General features: G+C 43.3%; 1 protein-coding gene across 2 annotated transcripts in view; it reads right to left on the bottom strand.

Moving 5' to 3' along the window:
• LOC143025341 (histone-lysine N-methyltransferase SETMAR-like) overlaps positions 1–8,162 on the bottom strand; it is a 165,912-nt gene that overhangs the window by 25,425 nt on the left and 132,325 nt on the right. The window contains exon 2 of one of the 2 annotated variants that reach the window (XR_012966385.1): positions 6,691–7,055. The exons of the other annotated variant lie outside the window; for it this stretch is intronic. The gene's annotated coding sequence lies outside the window, so the exon portion shown is untranslated. Of the gene's footprint in view, positions 1–6,690; positions 7,056–8,162 lie in introns of those variants that run through there. 2 annotated transcript variants of the gene reach the window in all.

Below are 8,162 nucleotides of genomic sequence, written 5' to 3'. Positions count from 1 at the left end.
CACCCTGTAGCACTAAACAGCAACCCCCCCCCTGGAAATAATCACTGATTACAGCAAAAGAGGATTGAACCTACAGTCAACTGGTAATGCTCCAATACCACCGAGATCCCCAGACTTCGCCCACTCGGGCTACGGTCTTCGTCTCGACTGATACCGAAACGATGTAGACCTCTGGATAACGATCAAAGATTTGTGAACCTTGGATCCCTTGCCGCACAGGGATCAGATGCTCCCTCCACGTAGCCAGGTAAGATACATCATAATACTCCTCGGTACAGGTGCCAGTTAATTTATATGTTGACCCGTAACACTGCCTTTTGATATGAAATCCACCAGGCATTCGTCCCCACCCTTCTAACTCCGGCAGCGATTGCATGTCGACGGATCTACCTGAACTGTAAAGAGGCGCGGGAAAGTGCGTTCGATTCGCTTAAAAACATAGCCTAATTTATCCATGTGTTTATTTGTTTTAACAAATTATTGGATTCGATTAAGTTTTGTCCAAAGATTTGGATATTTGCTCTTCAATAACACAAATTTTCGTCCATGAACTGCTCAAGGCTAGTACGAGTTACTATTGTTTTACAACACAGCAATTGGGCGCATCCTAGCTCCAAACAAGGCAGAAGCGACTGTGATCCGTCCAAACCTTTTTAGGAGAAAATAATTTGGTGGTAATTTTCCTGTAAGATAGCTACTTTCTATAGGAATATATATAAAAGCTGGTTAGTTATATTTGGGTATGTGCTTTGGCATTGGTAGTGATTACATGTTAAGGCAAGTCAGTGACAAAAACATTCATATATTTAATATTACGAAGCCAGCGGGCAATGGCATGCCCTCTTTTGGTTAGAAGCCTTAACTTACCCTTGCATGTTTGTGTAGATTTTACTTCAAAAGTGTTTAAACAAGTTCTTATGGCTGCTATTACTTTGAGCCGTTAAATAATAGTCATGTTTAACTGAGTATTACCATCATGCTGTGAACGAGAGCGAGGCTTGTGTACATGATTAACCGTTAGGTTTGAATACAATGAAAACGAACATTCACAACAAAAATAATTTTTTGCATTAGGTATACATTAAAGAAAATGAGCATTCTCAACCAAATTAATTGTTCATTTTCATTCAAAAGAATGACATCCGTACAGTATATGAATAAATAACTGAGAATTGTGGTAGGTCCAGAATATTTGATATTTACGAATCTCAAAATATGTACTATGAGTATTTACCAAAGTCGGCCACAGTAACAAGATATGTCACAGTACCTCTCATCGCCATTGGTGTTAACGAGTATTACGGACGTAAAACGGGTTTACAAGGGTGGGACAAGGGGGATTTGTAATCCGGAATCGTAAGCGGATGATGTAGATCATATGGCTGCGAATAATGACGAAGACGATGCGATTGAAAAGATTAGTCGACTAAGCAGCTCAGCTGGTGTGTACATGGAACAGTATTTGTTTACATGTGTGTATTACTTGTTCGTTTGTTTGTATGTTTTATAGGGGATATTCTAGTGAGTGGTCTACAGGCCAACCTATCCCAAATTCCAATAAAAGGCTGGGACTACCTTTTTTGGCCTGGTTAGTGGAAAAATCGGATTAATTAATTCAACTGTACGGTAGTCGTAGCACTATATGGCACCTGAATCTGGAGCTGAAAAAATGTAGAGCCTAAATTTGTATGTATGCATAGCCCGTATATATATATATATATATATATATATATATATATATATATATATATATATATAATATAATATATATATTTTTATATGTACGCATACCTCATGTATGTATGTATGTATGTATAGATTGTGCATGTATGCACAGCTAATGTATGCATGTATAGCTTGTGTATGTATGTATGTATGTATACATAACTCATGCATGTATGCAGAGCTCGTGTATGTATGTATGCATAGCTCGTGTGTATGCATTGTTCATGTATGTATGCATAACTCGTGCATGTATGTATGTATGTATGTATGTATGCATAGCTCATGTATGTATGTATGTATTCATAGCTTATGTAAAGCTCGCGTATGTATGCATAGCTCATGTATGTATTTATGTATATCTCACTATATAGCTTGTGTATGTGTGCATAGCGCGTGTGTATATGTATGCATGCATACTTCACGTATGTATAGCTCGTATATGTATGCGTAGCTCGCGTATGTATATATGAATGTATACATACTGTATCAACCCTGGCTTGTACTTCACTACCCCCCCCCCCAAAAAAAAAAAAAAAAAAAAAAATCCCTCTCCCTCCCCCATACACACACCCTCCGCCCTCCCCGGAACTGATCTGTCGTCGGCAGGGATTCGCCGGAAATAAGGAAGCCGGATCAGTGATGACCCTCATCATCCTCACCCCCCACCCCCGCCCCGCCCCCCGCCCCGGCCTCTTGTCCCGCCCCGTACAGGTCTACAGATCTATGCCCCGTCCGGTCTCGCTTTCTGTCTATAACCTTCTGTCTGTGATTGTCTCCCTGCCCTCTTCCATAATACATGGGAACCTTGTAGTATATCAATGCTCTCCTAGGTAAAAAAAAATCCTCCAATAAATGTCAGTATTCGAGGAACTAAACCAGCAGAAACAGGTTAAAGGTGGTAGCACACTAGACATTTCTCGCTAGCATGCTACTTGCTTTTGGTACTTCGTTTGAGTGGAGACGACTATGGTTACAATAATCTATACTTCGGTAAGAACATCTCTACAATGTGTCTAACATTCGTATTCTAAGTTGAACTTATCTTTGTTCGTCTTTCAGCTTCTCACTATGTGACGCAAGAGTAATTTGACATTTGAAAATTTAAAGATCGTCACCGAAGTCGTTTCTACTCAAACGAAGTAACAAAAGCAAGTAGCATGCTAGCGAGAAATGACTAGTGCCACCTTAAAATATTTATGCGATGGATAGAAACGCCTTTGAACTGTCAGCAGTAGTAATCACAATTGATCCTCCATTCCCTCCCTCCTTGGCTCACGTGTTGAGCTTGTGATCGACAGTTATCACCCTCACCTTAGAGCTCGTATATAGAGCGATCTATCGGTAATGCTCAAGGAGTTAGTAACGGTTTGTTGTATTGATTAATATCGCGCCCAGAGCGAGGCGCGAACAGCTTTGATAAATCTCTTTCCAAACTACACTAGCAAACTGTGTGCGTAAGAGGTCACAACATATAGAGCTGAGCTCTTATCTGGCTGTCGATCATGAGTCCAACACGTGATCCAGAACCATTGTGAATCACACACACACGCCCTGGTCCACCTTAAACTGGAATATGCAGCGATAGTGTAGTCTGCGATTAAAATCGAATTAAACAGGATTGACAGAATATCGGCCATCATTTTCTATTGCTTGTCTGCCATGTTCGTGACGTCATGTCGCCGCACGACTGCGTCACGGAGAGTCGTTGCGTCACATAATCAAGTTACGTGCTCTGTTACAACGTTGGGTCCCCCTGCGTCACCGACCACCGCCACAAGGGTCGAGACGGACACGTAGGCGCTCTTAAGGATTCCTAGGAGGTCCGGGGAAGATATCGTTTCCGGCTTCCGTGGGGTTCCGGCAGGAGGAGAGCCGCTAGGTCCACGGTGTTTCTCAACCTTTTTCGACCCTAAGGGACCCTTGTAGTCAGATTTAAGCAGCGCCCCCCCCCACCCCCCAGCATCTTCTACTCGTAACTAACTACAGTAATATCTTATTGCGAGAAGGACAAAGAAAAGCGTATATGGGCATCGCCTCCCAGCAGAACCCCCCTATCATCCCTTCCCAGCTCCTCAGGTTGGGAAACGCTGCGATAGAAAGCGAGGAGCACCGGCAATAACCAGCGCTTCTGTCCTTGAGGAGATCGCGCCGAAGAAATGGAGTCGCAGTGGTCTTGGCCAAAGAGAGATTTGAAAGAGAGGGTGGGGGGTGGGGGGGGGCTAATAGAAGTTAAGAATTATCAACATTCATTTTTAAGTGAAAATTGTTCTCCAACTGAAAGAATTATGGGTGACTCTGGTCCATAGGGGTGTCAAGAAGGTAGTTGACGTTAACCAAATACGGAGTCCCAAATCAGGTAGGCCTTTTCTAAGGGGCCCTCACAGGATCAATTATAGGATTGATTAATTAGATAAACTCAGCGCTGGGAGAAAGTAATTAGGCTTCAATTTTTTTTCTAATATAGTTCAAGGATCACCCTCCCCTCCCCCCCACAAAAAAGGGGGGGAGGTCATAGTTTCTGCTTTGAGAAATCAGCACACACGGTAGGACAAAACAACGACCACCCTTTGTCCGTTTTGCCAAACTGCATTTCTCCAAATCACGTTTGGGTAAACTGGCTTTCCCCAGACTCCTGTTAGGTTAAGTTAGTTTAACTTCATTTGGCGAAATAGGGGAATTTGCCCATATGCGGAATTGTCGGAATGGGACTTTGGCAACATGGAGATTTGGCGAAGTGGGAATGGTACTTGTAAACAGGAAATGAGCAAAGCTCGTGAGTCCTGTCTTTTACGCTCCATTGTATCGTACCTGACGACAGATTCATTCATGTACAGTTTCAACATGACATATATAATAAATTTCCAATGATTATATTTAAATTTGAATGCATGTAGTGTTCCAGCTTGGGCTGGAACTTACTTAAGCTACTACAAGTGTTTATGTATACATATGGAAAGTGTGGTGGGGTTGAACACAAGTGTGGAAGCGGCTTATGCAGTGCTGTTGGCGATCAGGAAAGTTTTGGCCTCACAGGGAGGGAGGGAGGGAGGGAGGGAAGAGACTCGTGGGCAGGGGAGGGGGCCGTGAGACAGGTTGTCTGGGTGCCTGTTTGAGTGCCAGAAGGTAAACTCTCTCTTTCTCTTTCTCTTTCTTTTCATTTCCCCTTGTTAATGGACCCACAGGTAATTATTATTAAAAAACAGTGATGGTGTTGGCGTTTATTATTGATAGAAGCGCTGGTAGAGCCGTCATGACTGCCCGCTTGGACTTTACTGTCGATCAAAGATCCCTTGCAGCTCTCTAAGGTCCGTCATCATCGATCGATCATTCGCGGTGTCATCGAAAACCACGGTTTTGGATCACATCTTGGACTCGTGATCGACAACTATTACCTTCCCGGATGGGTAATGTGTGACCTTACAAACACACACACACACACACTCAACTCTTTGCCCATGAGAGTTAGAGTGCCGGCTCGTAATGCAGCGATGCTGAAATTTCAATCTTGGGCGGGAATCGAACTCGGATCGCTGGACGAGCGGTTACGAACGGTACCACTGCGCCGTCGAGCCTGCATGGTACAGTCATTGATCTGCGTCATTGTTACAGTGCTCATGGTGATAAGTAAACAAATAAATGAAATTAATTAATAATAATAAAGGAAGGTACAGAGCCTTTTTGTGTACAGTGAGTGCCTTTATTTGTGTACCGTTCACTTAAGAGAGCTTGAACTGGCAATTCAGCGATAACAATGGTATAGAGCTGGAATGACAACGATCGCCGAAATACATCTAGATTATATTCACCAGGAGTTAAGGTACAGTAAAATGGAACTAAATTGATGATGATGCTATTTTCACGGTTCGATGAGTTTAGATATAACTGCTCTTTTCATAAAGTTGTGATTGTAGATATGTTATTTTCACCGTAAGGTGACTTTAGAAATTGCCATTTTTACGGTACGGTGAACATAGTCACTGTCAGTTATTTTCACGGCGGCGGTAATTAATAGGTTGAGAGAACAGATATAATAGAAATCTGGTTTTAAATTAATTCCTCGCTTTCGAAGTGGGTGGGTACCATGGAGATGAATAGAATAGCTCGTCGTTAACCAGAATAAAAAGAGAAGTACCACCCGGTTGGGCGAACGACGCGCGAAATTCGCCGGGTTTTATTTTCGCCAGGTTTCACATTCACGTCAGAGGTTCCGTGCGATATTTGACAGGTTTTATTTTCGCGACCGAGTGGCTCCTGTCGTCTGATGAGCCTCCAGCCAGATTAAAATGAACAGGCAGTGCGGCTGGCCGCGCAAGCAGTCGACGTACACGTGGGACACAGTGCAGATGTGCAACGTGTTGCATGCAGGCGGCATCTGCAGGAGACATCTGATGCATTGTGATTCAGCACGGTGAAGGACTGTGACGTGATTTCGTCACACACACACACACACACACACACACACACACACACACACACACACACACACACACACACACACACACACACACACACACACACACTCTCTCCAAATTAACATACGAACAAAGATTGGACAAATTCGAACTATCAACCCTGGAACAAAGAAGGGAAAGAGGAGACCTGCTAACCATCTACAGAATTATGGAAGTCCTTGATAGAGATGACTTACTAAAGTGGATAGGAGAAAAACAAGAGGACCCCGAAAGACACTTAAAAAGGATAGTTACAGAAGAGATATGGACAAGAATAGCTTCCCACACAGTGTGATAGATATCTGGAACAAACTGAATGAGGAAACAATGAGTGCAAAAACTGTACAAGAATTTAAGATCAAACTGGTTGCTGAAAGACACAAAGACTGGTCACTACGAGCATAGCTCTCTTCCCGTAAAATACAACAACGTAAATACAACTAAGTAAAGACACACACACACACACACAGTATCGCTGCGCTTCGAGTCGTTACTCCAACTCTCGTGGGGGGGGGTGCGTGTAAGGTCATAGCATTACCCATAAATAGGTCATGCGAGCTCTGAGCTCTCTTCCGGGAGGGAAATAGCTGTCGATCACGAGTCCAACACGTGATCCAAAGACCAAGGTGAATCGCACATCCTCTTTTCACGGGAGGCGATGCGATCCCCAAGACGGGGCATCGCCGTGGTAATAAGGGAAAGGGGGGGGGGATTAACGGTCGTAACCCCCCTCCCCCCTCCCCCACTCATCCGAAGTTCGACCCCGTCAGGTCCGTATCTACCTCCATGCAGTTTAGCCTTAGAAGTCCAATGCAAGACCGGCCTATCCCCTAAGGGACGATGCGGCCCCTGTACCTCACCATGGTGTCTTAATCCGACCTGGTAAAGTTGTATGCACTATGAATACTAATAGATAAAATGATGTAAAATAAAAATGGATGAATAATGATTAGATATATAACTAAATAACAGTAAATTAGATAAGTAAACTAATATATCAGTAACTGATAGGAAAGTATATAAATGATTTGTTGGAAACCAGCTGAAAAATATGCATATATGTGTGCGTGTGCGCATATATGTATGTGTGTGTGTGTGCGCATATATGTGTGTTCGTGTGCGCATGTATGTATGTGTGCATGCGTGTGCACAAAAATATGTATCCATGTGTACGTGTATGCATGTATGTATGTGTGTGTGTGTGTGTGTGCGCACGCGCTTCTGCAAAATTTATGAGTATTAATTAACGACTGTGTGTGTTCTTTACACAAGGGCACAGCCTACGTGGTCGCTCCAAGCGTAAGAGGCGCAGAAAACACATCCAGTGCACGTATGTATGTGTTTACGTATATATGTACGCGTGTGTGTATGTATGTATGTCCGTATGTATTTATGAACGTATGTATGCATGCATGTATGTATTTATAAACGTATGTATGCATGTACGTATGTATTTATGAAAGTATGTATGTATGAATGTATGTATGCATGTACGTATGTATGTATGCGTGTATGTATGTATGTATGTATGTATGTACGTATGTATATATGTATGTGCGTGTGCATATATGCACGTATGTATGTATGAACATATGCATGTGCATATGTATATATGCACGTATGATTGTATGTGCGTATGTATATATGTACTGTATGTATGTACGTACGTATGTGCGTATGTATGTACGTACGTATGTATTTATGCACGTATGTATGTGTGTGAATGTATGCATGTACATATGTATGACTGTATGTATATATATGCCTGCCGCAATTGACAGGGATTTGCCCTAAAGGGGTTTTTCACTTCCCACGTGGGATGGTGAGTGAGGCGAGTCGCGGACCCTGGGAGTCTGGACTGGGGGTGGCCTCACTTTACCCGGGGGTGTTGGGTTGGGGGACCTCACTACCTGGGGGCTGGGCTGGGAGTGGCCTCACTCTACCTGGGGGGTGGCCTCTGGCCTCAATCTCGAGTGAGGCCAGCCC

The sequence above is a fragment of the Oratosquilla oratoria genome, chromosome 5 (assembly GCF_046742065.1).
Source record: "Oratosquilla oratoria isolate Oo_2021 chromosome 5, ASM4674206v1, whole genome shotgun sequence".
Classification (NCBI taxonomy): domain Eukaryota; kingdom Metazoa; phylum Arthropoda; class Malacostraca; order Stomatopoda; family Squillidae; genus Oratosquilla; species Oratosquilla oratoria.
This window is presented reverse-complemented; position numbering and strand designations above follow the sequence as displayed.